Source organism: Pseudophryne corroboree, chromosome 5 (assembly GCF_028390025.1).
Source record: "Pseudophryne corroboree isolate aPseCor3 chromosome 5, aPseCor3.hap2, whole genome shotgun sequence".
NCBI classification, from domain to species: Eukaryota; Metazoa; Chordata; class Amphibia; order Anura; family Myobatrachidae; genus Pseudophryne; species Pseudophryne corroboree.
This window is the reverse complement of record NC_086448.1, coordinates 58235463-58254887: the sequence shown is the minus strand read 5'-3', so window position 1 is coordinate 58254887 and position 19425 is coordinate 58235463.

Genomic DNA, 19425 nt, shown 5'->3' with positions numbered 1-19425 from the left:
TGGATGTATGTCCAACTTAAATAAATATGTTACAGTGTATTTAATACATCGCATGTTTTACTGTTTCTAAGCGGAATTTGCAACATGTGGCTATAGTGCTACTATATATATATTTATAGGGTTTAATAACAGCTGTTACTGCCTTGGGGAGCAGCAGAACGAATAAAGAGATCTGTCTAGTATCATTGGCACACAAATATGATGCAAAACAGGACTGATAGCATGCTGCAAGGTTTAATTACTTGTTTTCCTCTGTTTATAGCAACAACTGGGGGTGGGAGTATAGATATGTTGCTGCTACAACTACTATAATACTAATTATTATACAATTATTATTTATGTATTGTTATCATAACATACAGTACATACATGTATGACAAGAATATTATTATTATTATTATTATTATTATTATCCTTTATTTATATGGCGCCACAAGGGTTCCGCAGCGCCCAATTACAGAGTACATAAATAATCAAACAGGAAAACAGCAACTTACAGTTGATGACAATATAGGACAAGTACAGGGTAAATAAACATAGTTACATCAGCAGATGACACTGGAATCAGGTGGCAGAAGACTGCTGGATGTGGTACAGTTGAAGATTATTAAAGTAAGAAAGGATAAGCACAGAGCTGGCCCTAACCAATATGATGCCCTAGGCAAGATTTTGGCTGGTGCCCCTTTGCACCGCCACTAGTTCTGCAGGAGATGCCTGGCATGAGTCAGCTGGCAGCTCTGCTAACGTTGGGCGCCTTTTGTTTATGAAAATGCATCTTATTTGCATTACTATATGGCTAGGACGCACAAGTAGCTTCTGCTGATTAAAATGATACGCAGTATGTCTATATTCTGTGTGCGACTGCGCCTGTATCTGCATATGAAATGCTACATTACAGTGATTTCCAGGAATACACTGCAACGTAGCATTTCATATGCAGATACAGCCGCAGTCACACACAGAATATAGGCATGCTGCATATCATTTTAATCAGCAGAAGCTGCTGGTGCCCCTAAGCATACCAAATGCCCTAGGCATTTGCCTATGCCTAAGGCCGGCTCTGGATAAGCACATGAGGAAAGAGGGCCCTGCTCGTGAGAGCTTACATTCTAAAGGAGAGGGGTAAACAGACAGGGGTGACACAGATGGGGTATCTTATTGTGTGTGTGTGTGTGTGTGTGTGTGTGTGTGTGTGTGTGTGTGTGTGTATATATATGTATATATATATATATATGTGTATATACAAACAAAGAACCCAGCACTCACCAAAGTAAACTCACTTATCCTCAACAATTCAATAAATAAATGATGGGGGTTTAGTTGGTGGATTGGCCAATGCACGGAAGCCTGCATACCGATTTTCAAGGTACCCCACCTTCATGCAGGTCCTACACTATCACAGAGTCTTAAAACCTGACTACCTCACTGCTGTTACACAACTCATCTGCCTGCTAGATTTAATGTGTACCTGACACAGACTTTATGGCTTTTAAAGGCACACTAGTCACCTATTGCACTGGCTCAAAGATGATTGCTAAGAAACAGCTGAGACAGGTTCAGGATAATAAAGTCCACACAGGGGTGCATGAGAAAGCTAGTGGCCACGGTTAATAAGAGCTAACCATAGATTAACCCCATGTGTATATATATATATATATATTTATATATATATATATATATATATATATATATATCTCATCACTCACTTCCCCAAAAAAAGAAAATGGAAAAACCAGCACTCACGATTTAGATGAAAGAAGAGAAAAGGATTTATTCTTCAATGGCGATCCATAGTCAGTACATCCAACAACGGTGGCCCTAGTTGTTGGATGTGCTGAGTGCTGACTATGGATTGTCACTGAAGAATAAATCCTTTTCTCTTCTTTCATCTAAATCGTGAGTGCTGGTTTTTCCATTTTATTTTTTGGGGGGAAAGTGAGTGACGATATCAATGATTTTTAACCTGACACCACTCAAATATCTTTGTTGGATTTAATGGATTGAGCGCTGTCATATTTTTAGTTTTTTTTTTGTTTATATAAATATATATATATATATATATATATATATATATATATATATATTGGGTGGATAGATCCTCTGCACATTGCGACTGTGGCGAGTGACCTCATTTGGCTTGTGTTGCCAGACAATAGTTTTAGGCAGGTGTGGAAAAAATGCCACAAAGTAAGAATGGAAGTGTTAATAGTTCAATTTTATTAATTAGCAAAATGCAAAGTGAATAAACAGAAGAGAAATCTAAATGAAATCAATATTTGGTGTGACCATTTGTTGCCTTCAAAACAGCATCAAGTCTTCTAGGTACACTTGCACACCATTTTTGAAAGAACTCAGCAGAGAGGTTGTTCCAAATATCTTGGAGAACTAACCACTGATCTTCTGTGGATGTAGGCTTGCTCAAATCCTTCTGTCTCTTCATGTAATCCCAGACAGACTCGATGATGTTGAGATCAGGGCTCTGCGGGGGCCATATCATTATCTCCAGGACTCCTTGTTCTTCTTTACCCTGATGGACCCTTCATGCACCAATCTCTTCTAGGCAGTGTCGGACTGGGGCATGAAAGACCCACCGGGGGAATGCTGTGGTAGGGGGCCATATTTAGGGGTGTGGCCAATCTCCAGAGGGGTTGTGGCCAGCCATCATATTGGTTTGCCTAACCATTAGAGCATGGGCTGTGCCCCTTGATACATATATACAATAAATACTGCTAGTGCATACATGATAATGTACCAGATTAATAACAGCAAGCACTGTAGAAAATACACCGTAGTTGTGTGCAGTATAACGTGTACGTATAATTAAAGTACATAGGGGGTCATTCTGAGTTGTTCGCTCATTGGCGATTTTCGCAACGGAGCAATTAATGCGAAAATGCGCATGCGCATGGTACGCAGTGCGCATGCGGTTAGTATTTTAGCTCAAAACTTAGTAGATTTACTCACAGCAGAACAAAGAATTTTCATAGTTGAAGTGATCGGAGTGTAATTGACAGGAAGTGGGTGTTTCTGGGCGGAAACCGGCCGTTTTCTGGAAGTGTGCGGAAAAACGCAGGCGTGCCAGGATAGAACACGGGAGTGTCTGGATAAACGGGGGAGTGGCTGTCCGAACGCAGGGCGTGTTTGTGACGTCAAACCAGGAACGAAACGGGCTGAGCTAATCGCAGTGTAGGAGTAAGTCTCGAGCTACTCAGAAACTGCTAAGAATTTTCTATTCGCAATTCTGCTAATCTTTCGTTCGCAATTCTGCTAAGCGAAGATACACTCCCAGAGGGCGGCGGCCTAGCGTGTACAATGCTGCTAAAAGCAGCTAGCGAGCGAACAACTCGGAATCACCACTCATAGTACACCTACTGAGGAGTAGGTGCCATAAACACACACACATGCTCACACACTCAGCACACTCAGCAGGCAGTGGGGCCTACTGGGGGGTTTACCCTGTAGCCCTGTGGGCCAGTCCAATCCTGCTGCTAGATTCTCCAGTATCCTGAACCAGTTTACATTCCCAAAATGGTCTGTTTGGAAGAGTATTATATAATGTGCCCTTTCAGTATGAGAGGGTATATAATGTTGAGTCGATGTTAAGTATAAGTGAGAACCAGTTCTGTGTAGCTTACACCTACAGAGAAACTACACAACAGCTAATAAATATTAGAACCTGCACTTACGGAGGGCAAAATCACCAAGATGATATCTCTGACATATTGGAGAGTCTAGGGAAAATGGATCTTAAGAGGGAGACACCACACAGTAGACAAAGATGTAACTTAATCTCTGTGAAGTTCAGAACCACCAGGGAAAGTGCAGATTCTTTGGCAACTCAGTAATGCCGCCATCCACATGTGTCGAGGAGGGATCTCTAACACATCCGGAGTGTCCTTTTAGAACCCCTTTGCGCAGTTTGTGGATTAAGAGAAACCCAACGTGGTCAAACTGGGTATATCAGAACTATTTGGGTTTCCTTCCCCAAACCTTGTCAACCTTCAACAATTGCGTTTGGGGCAAAGGCATAGGGATGCCCTATATCCACACATGAAACCTGTTAGCACCAAGGCCCTAGGGAGGTCAGAAAGGATCCCGAAGCCAGGACAGGTCCTCTATAGGCCAGCTTCCCAGGATGGTTACAGCAGAGCTGTCTGACCCTGCTGCCTCCATACCAGTTCTTTCTGTGGGTGCAGTGTATGCCCATAAGCTAAGGGCCCATGTGCAATGCATACTCTGCAGTGATACGCCACTGGAGAAGGGCCTATCAACCAGCTTTCTTTCTACTGTATCTTCTAAGCTGTAGTTCTTCTGCTCAATAAGAACTGTCTGAAGGAGAGCCCCCTCGTTTAGATGTTATCTTAGGAGGCCACAACTGCACATGAATGGGGCACCTCTATTAGGAGTCTTTGACAAAAACTGTGCGCTAAGGGCCTGATTCAGCAGTAGACCGATTTCCAAATACGTCTTCTGAAAATGCAAATGCAGAAGGAGGTGTCAGACCCCTCAGCACTGGTGACTTTGCTGTACTTGCAATCCTAGCGCTGCGACCGCTGCATATCCACCAACTGACGTCTCCTGACAAACAGACATGTCTCTTATATGCGATTTGCAGCACCGTAACAGAGCGGCAGTGCACTCTGTTCTGGCCCGGCCCCCTAAACGTGTGACATCATGACGTCACGTGTGGAGGCAGGCCATTGGCTGTGGGTACTGGAGCTCTGCCTGGAGCATCCTAAGTACATACCACAGGCTTCAGGGTGCCAGACCAGAACTTTAATTGTGTCGGCTCTGCAGTAGTGATACCAGGGCCGTCTTTTTGTATGGGCTCAATGGACAGTTGCCCAAGGGCCTCAAGAGTATAAGGGCCCTAGGCTGATAGCCGAGGGTCCCCTTTTTCTAGGGGTACTAGATTTTTGAAAATCGCCCCTGGGGAACCAGAGATGTCCGACTTCAAAGCAGTGATCCCCATCTGTACCTGTTAATTGCTCTTCCTAGCCAGATATCTCGGGTTCTGTCTCACTTAGAGTTTTTCTGAGGGTATACTCCAAAAGCTGGGCCTCTCCGCTTTCTGTGGACACTGGCAGCTTGTCTCTACTATGCCCAGAACCAGAGATATCAGCCTTCAAGTAGCTGGTCCGTGCTCCAGCTCCACACGCCTTGCATGCAGTTTTATATTTTCATTGGTGGATTGCTCTGGCTCCTGAACTCTGATCCCCAAGTCCCCAGTATCTCCTGACAGGTGGGACTCTTTAGTTTTTTATCCCATTGAAAGCTAAGAAATCTATTTCCAGGAACTGGCGCTATCTGCAGTTAAGCAAGCTGCCCTCCCACCAGAAAATGAGGAATACTAAGCCCACTACACTATCCACCCCTCTACTGTGCATTAAACACCCCCTACCACCCTGGAAGTCATGATCCGGGACCCCTTTATTCAGCTCAATGCCCCTTCTACAGTTTAGTGTTCTCCCTTCTGCCCCATCTCCCACCATCTGTGCAGTGAAGGAGTAATTAGCAGAAATTATTGCTCCAGGTCCCACATGCTGAGCGGAAGATGAAACACCCCCTACCGCCCGCGGGACATCAAAGCTGCTGCTGATAGCACCCCTCACCCCTACCGCTGGAGGTTGGGTAGGGGCCCCAATGCATTGCCTTGCCCAGGAGCCTGCACTGCTGATAAGTGTGCAACTGGCTGTTCCAGGCACCTTGGAAGCAGCATGCAGGTGCCATGCGGCAGTGACAGTGCCACCTGCAAAGACCTGCGCCATGTGTGTGACGGCACCACTTACACATTCCTAGTTACCGCCCTGGTGTTTTGTCTAATTTCATGAAAATGTAATTTTCATTTCATATCTAAAAGGTGACGAATTGTTACCCTGCATTTCTAATAATGCATCACACAATAGCTTGCATCCTTCAGAAGCTGGGTGGGGAAAAAATATATATTATTCTAATATTTCTTATAGTTTCAATTGATTGTAACTGTTGGTTAAACCCAGAAAGCTACATGGTGTAATGCAGTGTTAATAGATTTTCCAGAGGGTGTATATAAAATAGCTATTTACTTGTCTTTATTATTCTATAAAACATACTCAAGAGGAAACAATTGTTTTATCACAAAGCCCAGAATGCAGATCTATCTGTTATTGCTGACTCGGTGCAGGTGCAGTCATGTCTCTCGTGTCTCTGCTGATTGCACTTTGCTAAAAGTCAATAATTATCCATTATCCGCCTTACCTATACAGAGCTGATGTTGTCTGTATGTGTAAGCAGTGATTACCATTATTGTGCTGGGAAGAACAGAAAGCACAGATAAGTGAAATAAAACAGCCTGTGCAGAACTTGTTTTATTTTTATGTTTCAGATTAATATGCCAATAAAGATTAAAGCATACATGCCTAGGGAAGCCAGTCCCGGGCCTTTTTTATTTTATTTTTTTCAATCCTGGATATCGGGATTGAAAAAAGGTCAATCCTGGATACTTGGGATTGGGTTGAAGACCCGCCAGGGCCGGTTCTAGCCCTTGCGGCGCCCCGGGCGAAAATAGGGGTGTGGCTTCATAAAGGGGTGTGGTCAATGTGCCCCCAGTAGTATTGCCCCTGTTTGTGCCCCCAGTAGTATTGCCTCCGTTTGTGGCCCCAGTAGTATTGCCCCCGTTTGTGGCCCCAGTAGTATTGCCCCCGTTTGTGCCGCTATTAAAAAAAAATAAAAAAAATAATACCATCCACGCTCCTGATGCCCGACCGCTGCTGCCCTCCGTCTCTGGCTGCTGGCGCTACTCCTTGGATCTATGGGAGAGACGTCATTACGTCTCTCCCATAGCACCTCATAGACACTAGAGGTCAATCATGACCCCTAGTGTCTAAGTGCCGCTCCCACAATGCAGTGCGGTGCACGATGACTTCATCGCGCAACGCACAGCAGTACCGGAGGGGGGGCACCACCAGTAGCGGATCTTGCCACGGCGGCGGCGCCCTCCGGAAGGCGGCGCCCTCCAGAAGGCGGCGCCCCGGGCAGAAATCCTGTGTGCCCGTAGCAAGATCCGCTACTGAGACCCGCCTACCCCAGCCCAGCCCACACAAATACCATTGTGGGTGGGAGCCAGGCTCGCGGGCTGCAGGCTGCAAGGTGCGGTTCGGGCGGCTGGCGTAAGACACATCATCGTGGGTGGGTGGGCGGGCTCGCAGGCGGCAAAGTGCAGTCCGGGTGGCTGGCGTCAGATTGTGCAGTGTGACCTCTGACATCATGTCACGGGCAGTGTCTGAGCCTCCTGAGGACGCTCGACGCTGCCCGGCATTAAAAAAACAGTGGGGCAGGTAAATCCTGCAATCCCCAGGATTGGAGCTTCCAATCCCAGGATTGGCCTCCCTATACATGCCTACTCTCCCGAAAAATCCAGATGACTTCAGAATTTCCTTGAGTAGCCACAGGTTCCAGAGAGAGCAGGTCACCGTGCACATCTTCCTTGTTAAATGGGCAGGACACAGAGGGAAATTCTGATGGGTTACTCTGCGCCCTTGGGGCTGGACCATGGTGGCGCAGTTTGCATCGCCCTGCAGCCAGCTCTGGTGAACTGCACTGACAGAAGGGAGGTGAATACGGCATGGATAAGAATCGGAAAATGTATGAAGTCCATTTCACTTGCGATTGAGCGAATTTGAGAATAAAATTCACAAATTACAAATAAATTTGGAAATTTATGCCGATGGTCACCGATGAAACTACTATTATTTATAATGAGTATGAACGGATGCATCATGTACATCCAATTATGAACTGTTGGGCACTTCACACCAGGATACCATCCACGCAAGTGTGGTGTATAACCAAACTGGCAGCATGCACACCTTGTCCCAAAGCCTCATGAAAAAAGTAATGTTGCCCATTACTGCCTAATCACCTTATACTGTGTACATATTAAGAACCTTAATCATTGTGTCTCCCAAGATCAATTGTTTACTGCACATTTATAGGCAATGGGCAGAATGTAATAGGGTGCGAGTATCGTACCGTAACTCGCACTATGCAATAGCCTGCCAATTGGAGAGCTCAAGGCTATTACAAAGGTGAGTCCATTAGAGTCTATTTGTGGTGAGCTAGTACCTTGCAATGAGATTCATTAGAAGGTGCAAGTTTGTCAGAAGCCTTGACAAGATCCGTCTGTTTGTAAAAGTCATTAAATAGTTAAAAATAAGAAAAAAAATGGCAAGGGGTGGTTATGCCTCCGGCAGGGAGGTAATGCCACAGACAGGGGACACACTTGAAAGGGGGGCCATGGCCAAAGCATTCCCAAGAAAGGGGTCGCTTCTCTTCCGGGCACCCAAGGACTGGGCTGGAGCCCGGGGCTATTCCTGGCACCCCTGGGGAGTGGGTGTCAAGTTGATAGCAATTCAGTTAAAGGTAGAATAAAAATTGTCTTTTACAGGCAGACTACAGGTCCCAGCAAGCCTCCCACATGCTGATACTTCGAAAACAACAAGTACCAGCATGCGGGGCACTAAGAGCATCCAGGGGTTAAAAATAAAAAAAAAGTGTCACCCGATCCTGCTGGACATAGAGGAGGTATATGTGTATACACATATACCTCCTCTACGCTAATGACGGATCCAACATCTGTTCTGTCATTTGCAGAGCCGTCATCCAATCAGCAGCCGCTAGTATGGTAACAGCCCGCTGATCGGCTGTGAGTGGTCTGACTGTCAATCAACAGCAGCCTGGCTGTTGATTGACAGGTTGCTTACAGCCAATCAGCAGCCTGTTTCCACAGTAATAGGCGCTGGTTGGCTGACGGCTTAGCAACTGACAGAATACTTGAGGGTACTTTGCGCATTCGTCCGCCCCCGTACTGGGCATGTGTAGTACAGATCTGTGATGGCGGACACAGGACGACATCAGACTGTCAGTGATGTCATTTGGGGGTGGGGAGGGGGCAGCGACAGCCTCTATTTCTTAAAATAACCTCCAACCACATCTGTATGAGGGCCAGAGTTAAATTTAGCTTAAAATTCCATTGAAGACATTCTGCCTGTCAACATTCAAAATGTTAGATATAGCAAACACATTGGCATACTGAATATAGACTTTCAGGCCATGTCAACATTATGCTGTTAACATTCTGAATGTTGACATAATATACCACTTTTCTTGTTCAGAACTCTCAGGATACATGTAAATGGACCTTTCAGCTATAGACATGCACCTAAAATGTTCCTTAAATGTCTCTCCATTTGCTTTTCTCTTACAGTTTGTCAGCTCTCTACTCACCTATATTCAGGTCTTCTGATTCCAGCTCTCTAGTCACCTATATTCAGGTCTTCTGATTCCAGCTCTCTAGTCACCTATATTCAGGTCTTCTGATCCCAGCTCTCTAGTCACCTATATTCAGGTCTTCTGATCCCAGCTCTCTAGTCACCGATATTCAGGTCTTCTGATTTCAGCTCTCTAGTCACCTATATTCAGGTCTTCTGATCCCAGCTCTCTAGTCACCTATATTCAGGTCTTCTGATCCCAGCTCTCTAGTCACCGATATTCAGGTCTTCTGATTTCAGCTCTCTAGTCACCTATATTCAGGTCTTCTGATCCCAGCTCTCTAGTCACCTATATTCAGGTCTTCTGATTCCAGCTCTCTAGTCACCTATATTCAGGTCTTCTGATTCCAGCTCCCTAGTCACCTATATTCAGGTCTTCTGATGCCAGCTCTCTAGTCTCCTATATTCAGGTCTTCTGATCCCAGCTCTCTAGTCACCTATATTCAGGTCTTCTGATTCCAGCTCTCTAGTCACCTATATTCAGGTCTTCTGATTCCAGCTCTCTAGACACCTATATTCAGGTCTTCTGATTCCAGCTCCCTAGTCACCTATATTCAAATCTTCTGATGCCAGCTTTCTAGTGACCTACAGTATATTCAGGTCTTCTGATTCCAGCTCTCTAGTCACCTATATTCAGGTCTTCTGAATCCAACTTTCTATATTCAGGTCTTCTGATGCCAGCTCTCTAAGTCACCTACAGTATATTCAGGTCTTCTGATTGCAGAATCAACTTTAACACAGCCAATACACAAAACTCCATTGCAGGTAAAAAGCTCTTTGAAAAGAAAAGTCCAAATCAAAACAAAACCAAATATCCAGGATGCAAAGTCATAGTTAAATTACCCCGAAGACCAAGCAAGAGGATTATCCAGTATGTAAAGGGATAATTATAAATAGCTGGCTTTTGTAAAGATAAGGTCACACCAAGAATTAGTTATAGGAGCTACTAGATCCTGGTGACAAAAGCAGGTATTGAGAGTCCTTAGTAATTACACCGGAATTCAGCTCCTCAGGATTATATCATATAAGTAAATCACGCAGAAAATGAGAAGAAGGTTTTGTACAATATGTCACTTATGACGGAAAAAGTCACACAATGTCATGGTGAATGAAATAGGAGGTTTTCAATTAAATTCTGTGTGGGATTCGTCATGTTTGTTGTAAAAAAAATGTGTGAAACTGGCTGCAAATTACAGATACCTAAAAGAGGTGCCATGTAGTCAAGGTAGACAGAAGCAAAGAAGTTTGGTTCCATTTATTATTTTAAACACTTGGCCTAATAGTCTTCAATTAATGATTTAGTGTATCTGTTCACTACACACAGTGGAGGCAGCCATTTTGTGGACTGAAGCCATATTCATGAGGAAGCAGCACACAAGATGGCCGACAGAATGGCATGTAATTGACACATGCACTCTTTTTTTTTGCTTCAGACCATTTAACTAGTTCTCAGTCACATATATAATTTTTTTTAAGTTCCTTTTTTGTGACGTGTACAGTATAGAGGCAGAAAGGATGCAAACATACTGGGTACTGGGGGTTAGGGACTACGGGGAGGTTAGGGTTAGGCTGTGGAAGGGGTTGGTTAGGGGTAGGTTTAAAATACTCAACAGGATCCACCGGGATACCACTGTCGGCATTCTGACTGTTGGAACCCCACCCACCAGGATTCCGATACCATCCCAGGCAGACTGGGGCGTTTGTGACATAACCATGAGCCATGTTGATTGCTTCCTGGTCTTTGGAATCAGTTTTCGTCTGCAGGGCCTTATTTTGAGTTTGCTTGAGCGCCGCTATTGTCACGATTTTTGTTTGTTTTTGTTCTGCATTCATGTTAGTACATGAGGTGTAATTACAGCTAGATGGTTTGTGGAGGTATAAGCCAATTCCGTCTCATAGAAGAAGTAATCAATTATTGCAAAGATGATAAAACAGAACATCAATTACTCATTACCTTCAAGTTGGTTAATCTAATCCTTGGTGGATGTTGAATTTTATTGGATACAGAAACAGGACATGTTGTCAGGGTGTCACAACTGAGGGCCTGAGCTGACGGGAGGCAGCCTCAGTTGTAGTTGCTGAGATGTAACGGAACCTGGGAGGTTGTATCAGATCCCTAGACATGTAAGTAACATGTAGAAGAAATGCCCGAAGGCGTGAACACGACAACCAGGGTAAAAGTCAATGATGTTTATTTATGACAAACTCCGTAACACAGCAGCAGTAAAAGAAAACATAAAAATCAGCAGAGGATAAATACAGTTCCTGGGTTCTACAGGGTGGCAAGGGCCACAGGGCTCTGGTAGTGTGAGATAGTTCTTATAATCTTCTAGTTGGAAAGTCCTTACCAGGCCCGACTGTAGCAATGGAGATAGCCCAGGATCGTACCAGCTGGTGTTCCAGGAAAAGCTGGGCTGCTGTGGATAAAACGGCTGCTGTGGGTACTGGCTGGAACCAGACTGATGTTGGCATGGAGTGGATACTGGCTGGAACCAGTTAAATGATAAATGTAGCTTGAGAGCGATGAAATATGAAGTGATGTTTGGAGCTTGAGAGCGGTGAAATAATAATGCCGGTGATAAATGATAATCTGCAGAAAAGGGTACCGGCACTTTAAGAAGAGCTGACCTCAGCTGGAAGCTGGATGCTGAAAGCAGGTGGATCTGTAGCTGGAAGCAGATGAATACAAATGGATAGGAGAGTCAGGCTACACCGCAGGTGGAATGCTGGTGCGGGTATCACTAGTGGAAGTGTGGAGATAGGAACTGGAACCTGGAAAACAACCACAGGAGAGAGACAAACTGGAACTAGGTTTGACAACCAAAGCACTGACGCCTTCCTTGCTCAGGCACAGAATATTTATACCTGCAGCAAGGAAGGGATTGGCTAGGCAATTATGCAGATTAACAATGCAGACAGCAGATTGGTGGAAATGAACAGATGACAGAATCCAAGATGGCTGCGCCCATGCAGACACTTGGAGGGAAGTTTGGTTTGTAATCCATGTGGGAATTAAAACAGCAATGGCGGCGCCGGCCACAGGAGACGCCAGACTGATAAGTGCACATCTAAACCACGCGGGCACAGCGGAGGCCGCGGCTGACGTAATCGCCACTCTGACACTCTGCATGCAGAAACTCAGGGACAGCGGCGGAGGCCGCGGGAGACGCCATTCCGGATGTAACATGGCGCCGCGGTGACCGCGTCTCAGAGTGACAGGAGAGGAGGCAGGAATGTGGATATCAGTATAACAGATGGGATCCGGTCCTGGAACGCTGAGCCAGCCTTAGGAGGCATCTGAAGGGTAAGTAATGGCGTCCAGATACCCGGATCGTGACAGCACCCCCCCCCCCCCCCTTTAGGAGTGGCCCCAGGACACTTCTTTGGCTTTTGAGGAAACTTGGAATGGAATCTCCGGACCAAGGCAGGAGCATGGACATCAGAAGCATTGATCCATGAGCGTTCCTCAGGGCCGTAACCCTTCCAGTCAATAAGATACTGTAGTTGACCGTAACGGTGACGTGAGTCCAGGATCTTGGCCACTTCATACTCAACACCTCGTTGAGTTTGGACTTTCGGAGTTGGAGGAAGTGAGGAATGAAACCGATTCAGGATCAGCGGTTTCAACAGGGAAACATGGAATGTCCTGGGTATTTTTAAGAAGGGAGGTAACTGAAGTCTGTAAGCAACAGGATTGATGACTTGCTCAATTTTGAAAGGACCAATGTAGCGAGGTGCAAACTTCATACTGGGGACTCTTAACCTCAAATTCTTCGTGGATAACCATACCCGATCACCCACCTTGAGAGCAGGAACCGCTCTACGCTTCTTGTCCGCAAACTTCTTATACCTGAACGATGCCTTGAGCAGAGCTGCTCGTACACTCTTCCAGTTGTTTGCAAACTGATGCAAGGTGATATCCACTGCTGGAACAGAAGTTGCTGGGAGCGGTTGGAATTCAGGGACTTTAGGGTGGAATCCAAAGTTGGTGAAGAATGGTGTTGAAGAAGATGAGGAATGATACTGATTGTTATGACAGAACTCGGCCCAGGGAAGTAACTGAACCCAGTCATCTTGAGAGGAAGACACATAGATGCGGAGGAAGGCCTCCAAGTCCTGATTCACCCTCTCAGTTTGACCATTGGTCTGAGGATGGTAAGCCGTGGAAAACTTTAGTTTGACTTGGAGGACTTGACATAAACTTCGCCAGAATTTGGCTGTGAATTGAACTCCTTGATCTGAGATAATTTCTTCAGGCAGACCGTGGAGTCGGAAGATCTCTTGTATGAACACTTGAGCCAACTTGGAAGCTGACGGAAGACCGGTGAGAGGAATGAAGTGTGCCATCTTGGTGAACCGGTCCACTACCACCCAGATGGTATTGAACTTGTTGCACATGGGTAAGTCTGTAATGAAATCCATCGACAAATGGGTCCATGGTCGACGGGGAACGGATAGTGGAACCAGTTGCCCCGCAGGCGACTGGCGGGAGACTTTATGTTGGGCACACTTTGGGCAAGATGCAATAAACTCCATGACGTCCTTTCTCAGAGTTGGCCACCAATAGGACCTAGAGATAAACTCCAGGGTTTTTTGGGTACCTGTATGTCCGGCAAAACGGGAATCATGGGCCCAATGCATGAGCTTCTTCCTCAGTACCGGCTTCACAAAACTTTTCCCTAGTGGGGGCGTAGAGTCCATCCCTACCGTGGAGAATGCCAACGGATTGATAATAGGATGCTTGTCTGAAGAGTCTGACTCATTTTCTTGCTCCCATGAGCGGGAAAGGGCATCGGCCTTGCGATTCTGAGAGCCCGGACAGAACTGGAGTTTAAAGTCGAACCTGGAAAAGAAAAGTGCCCATCTGGCTTGACGAGGGTTGAGACATTGTGCGCCTTTCAGATATAAAAGGTTCTTGTGGTCTGTAAGTATGGTGATTGAATGAGAAGCTCCCTCCAACAGATATCTCCACTCCTCTAGAGCGAGCTTGATGGCTAGCAACTCCTGGTCGCCAATGGCATAGTTGCGCTCCGCTGGGGAGAACTTCCGAGAGAAGAAACTGCAAGGATGTAAATGGCCATCTTTAGCCCTCTGAGATAACACCGCTCCTACTCCAACGGAGGAGGCATCCACCTCTAAGATGAAAGGAGAGTCGATGTCGGGCTGTTTCAGAACTGGTGCAGAGATGAACCGTTGTTTTAAGAGATGAAAAGCTTGCGTAGCTTCTTCAGACCACTTGGACGGGTTAGCACCCTTCTTAGTTAAAGCAGTAATAGGCGCCACAATGGTGGAAAAGTCTCGTATAAACTTTCTGTAATAATTGGCGAACCCTAAGAACCTCTGGACCCCTTTGAGTGTTAAGGGTATCGGCCAATTCTGGATTGCTTGTAGTTTCTCAGGATCCATCTCTAGTCCGGAACCGGACACAATGTAACCTAGAAACGGAATGGACTTGACTTCAAAGACGCATTTCTCTAATTTGCAATAGAGATGATTGACACGGAGACGGGACAGAACCTCTTTTACCCAAAAACGATGTTCCTCTAAATTGTTGGCAAAAATGAGGATATCATCTAGATAGACCACGACATGATGGTATAAAATGTCTCTGAAGATCTCATTGACAAAATGCTGGAAGACAGCTGGAGCATTGCTCAATCCGAAGGGCATGACGAGGTACTCATAATGTCCGTCACGGGTGTTAAAGGCGGTCTTCCACTCGTCACCCTCACGGATCCGGATGAGATTGTATGCACCTCTCAAGTCCAGCTTTGTAAAGATGGTAGCTCCGCTGACTCTATCAAAGAGCTCAGTAATAAGGGGTAGTGGATAGCGGTTCTTGATGGTAATGTCATTCAGACCTCTGTAGTCAATGCACGGCCGCAGACCACCATCTTTTTTCTTTACAAAAAAGAAGCCTGCGCCGGCTGGAGAAGAGGAAGGTCGAATGAACCCCTTTGCTAGGTTCTCTTTAATGTATTCCTCCATGGAATGCGTCTCAGGCAGAGACAACGGGTAAGTTCGGCCTCGAGGTGGAACCTTCCCTGGAACGAGATCAATCGGGCAGTCCCATTCTCTATGAGGAGGAAGGATATCAGCAGAGGCTTTACTGAACACATCCGTGAAATCTTGATATGGAGGAGGTGGAACATCAGACGACCTGGGGGAGGAAGAACAGACAGGCAATACTTTAAACAAACATGTCTCAGCACAGGAGGGACCCCATGCCAGAATCTGCGTAGTCGTCCAATCAATAGATGGATTGTGAAGACGGAGCCATGGAAGGCCCAGGACCACAGGATGTGTGGCTCTTGGAATCACTAAAAAAGAAATAAATTCAGAATGAAGAACTCCCACTCTCAGACGAACTGGTAGAGTCCTTAGAGAAATAACTGCATCAAAAATCTTACTGCCATCCACGGCAGTTAAGGAAATGGACGAAGGAAGTCTCTCGGTGGGTAGGGACCACCGTTTAACCTAGGCTTCGGTAATAAAGTTCCCAGCTGCTCCGGAATCAAGGAGGGCAATGACGTTCCGGTAACGTTGAGCAATTTGGAGCGACACTGGGAGATTACAATCATGAGGAGATGGAGAGGAGATCATTACTCCTAGCCGGCCCTCTCCTGGGCGAGCTAGGGTTTGGAGTTTTCCCGGACGTTCGGGACAGGCATTGATGGTGTGAGACGGAGCTGCACAGTAAAGACAAAGAGACTCAGAGAGACGTCTTCGGCGCTCAGCAGGAATTAAACGGGAACGGCCAATTTGCATGGGCTCGTCTTTAGATGGTGACAGTTGGCGAGGAGGAGGAGCAGAAGATTTTGGAGCAGATGATCTTCCACGCTCAGTTGCTCTCTCTCTGAAACGTAAATCAACTTTCGTGCAGAGTGAGATTAGCTCATCTAACTTGGAAGGTAAGTCTCTGGTAGCTAACTCATCTTTAATACGCTCAGATAAGCCATGCCAGAATGCAGCATACAGGGCCTCGTCGTTCCATGCCAGTTCGGATGCCAGGATCTGAAACTGTATAAGATATTGTCCTACAGTACGTGATCCCTGGCGTAAACGGAGAATCTCAGATGAAGCTGAAGTTACCCGGCCTGGCTCGTCGAAGATACGCCTGAATGTTGACACGAATGCAGTGTAGGAGGATAGCAGGGTGTCGGACCTCTCCCATAACGGTGATGCCCAATCAAGGGCTGAGCCACTGAGAAGAGAGATAATGTAGGCAATTTTTGTACGGTCACTGGGAAAATTGCCAGGTTGTAGCTCAAACTGAATCTCACACTGGTTGAGAAATCCCCTGCAGAATCTTGGAGATCCGTCAAATTTTGCTGGCGTTGGAAGATGAAAACGTGGAGCAGAAATGGGTAAGGTGGGTGGGGTTATAGCTGGAGTCACTGTGGTTGACGCACCGGACGCGTCTGATCCACGGAGGGTTGTCTGAATCCCATCCAGCTGAGTAGAGAGATCCTGGAGACAGCGGATGATGTGGCCCTGTGCAGCCTCCTGATGTTCAAGTCGGGCTGCCAGTTCTTGCATCGGCCTGGCCGCTTGATCCTGGTCTCCGGCTGGATTCATATGGTCAGTGCTTACTGTCACAACTGAGGGCCTGAGCTGACGGGAGGCAGCCTCAGTTGTAGGGGCTGAGATGTAACGGAACCTGGGAGGTTGTATCAGACCCCTAGACATGTAAGTAACATGTAGAAGAAATGCCCGAAGGCGTGAACACGACAACCAGGGTAAAAGTCAATGATGTTTATTTATGACAAACTCCGTAACACAGCAGCAGTAAAAGAAAACATAAAAATCAGCAGAGGATAAATACAGTTCCTGGGTTCTACAGGGTGGCAAGGGCCACAGGGCTCTGGTAGTGTGAGATAGTTCTTATAATCTTCTAGTTGGAAAGTCCTTACCAGGCCCGACTGTAGCAATGGAGATAGCCCAGGATCGTACCAGCTGGTGTTCCAGGAAAAGCTGGGCTGCTGTGGATAAAACGGCTGCTGTGGGTACTGGCTGGAACCAGACTGATGTTGGCACGGAGTGGATACTGGCTGGAACCAGTTAAATGATAAATGTAGCTTGAGAGCGATGAAATATGAAGTGATGTTTGGAGCTTGAGAGCGGTGAAATAATAATGCCGGTGATAAATGATAATCTGCAGAAAAGGGTACCGGCACTTTAAGAAGAGCTGACCTCAGCTGGAAGCTGGATGCTGAAAGCAGGTGGATCTGTAGCTGGAAGCAGATGAATACAAATGGATAGGAGAGTCAGGCTACACCGCAGGTGGAATGCTGGTGCGGGTCTCTTTAGTGGGAGTGTGGAGATAGGAACTGGAACCTGGAAAACAACCACAGGAGAGAGACAAACTGGAACTAGGTTTGACAACCAAAGCACTGACGCCTTCCTTGCTCAGGCACAGAATATTTATACCTGCAGCAAGGAAGGGATTGGCTAGGCAATTATGCAGATTAACAATGCAGACAGCAGATTGGTGGAAATGAACAGATGACAGAATCCAAGATGACTGCGCCCATGCAGACACTTGGAGGGAAGTTTGGTTTGTAATCCATGTGGGAATTAAAACAGCAATGGCGGCGTCGGCCACAGGAGACAGGAGACGCCAGACTGATAAGTGCACATCTAAACCACGCGGGCACAGCGGAGGCCGCGGCTGACGTAATCGCCACTCTGACACTCTGCATGCAGAAACTCAGGGACAGCGGCGGAGGCCGCGGGAGACGCCATTCCGGATGTAACATGGCGCCGCGGTGACCGCGTCTCAGAGTGACAGGAGAGGAGGCAGGAATGTGGATATCAGTATAACAGATGGGATCCGGTCCTGGAACGCTGAGCCAGCCTTAGGAGGCATCTGAAGGGTAAGTAATGGCGTCCAGATACCCGGATCGTGACACAGGGTTGCTGAGACTCCAGTCCAGGGACTGGGGCTTAAGAGGGCCCTCGTGGAAGTGGTGTGGATTGTAGTGCACTGCAGGCAGCCACAGAGGTACAGCAACAGCAGCATTTTGAATTTGGAGCCAGCTGCAGTGTCCGCCCCTGATTGGCTGCTGGTCCACAAGCTAAGATTGGCTTGCGGCTGGCTCCAAATTTGAAATACTGCCAGTACTGTTCATCTATAGTTGCCTGCTCTGAACTCCTTCCATGTGCTCATGTGGTCCCGGCCCACCACGGTCGTGCCTAGGGGCCAGCTGCGACCTGGTCCTGTGACTGGCATCCTGCGTTCAAAACAGCAAGCTGACGGAGCTACAGGGTGAGTAGAAGGTAAGAGCTGGTGGACCCAGAATTTCTGATTGAAGCCCTGCTTGTTGCAATGAAGGTTTAAAATCAGCAGACTTGAATCAGCAGATGGTTGAAGCTGGAAGAATAGGAGCTTCAACTTAGAACAGCTGACAGCTGAGGCTGATTAGTAAAACACTGGCAAATAGGAATCACTAAGTTGCTGAAGAAGTTGCACAGTAACACACAGGATATTCTGGGTATTGGTTGTACAGGCATACATACAGGCATACATGCAGGAAAAACAGAAGTTGCACTTGCAATGGATGAAGCACCTGGAAGGCTTTAAATAGGAAGCCCTGGCTGCTGATTTGCAGCAGCAGTCATGTGGAGCAAAGCAGGACTTGGACAGGACAGATCAGTCACCTGACTCAGAGCATTGGACCATGGGGCTAATTCAGACCTGATCGCTGCTGTGTGCTTTTGCACAGCAGGCGATCATGTCTGAACTGCGCATGCACCGCAGTGCGCATGTACATGCCAGAAATGTGGTCGGCATCTCAGCCCAGCGATCTCCTTTGCCTGATTGACAGGCAGAGGCATTCGCTGGGCTGGAAGGTGTGGGCCGCCGTTTTGGGAGGCGCGGTCCGAGCAACGCAGGCAAGACCGGACCGTGTGAGGGGTGTGTCGCGGCAGCTGCGTGATGTCACACGCAGCTGCTGCAACCCGGGACGTGGCTGCTCAGGTAGGGACCTACTCGCCGGGTGTGATAACATCACCGCCGTGTGGCAGGGGGAGGGCCAGACATGTGGGGCGGACTAGTCCTGTCCTGGGCGTCCCCCCGCATGTCAGGGTGGCTGATCGTAGCCGTGCAAAATTTAGC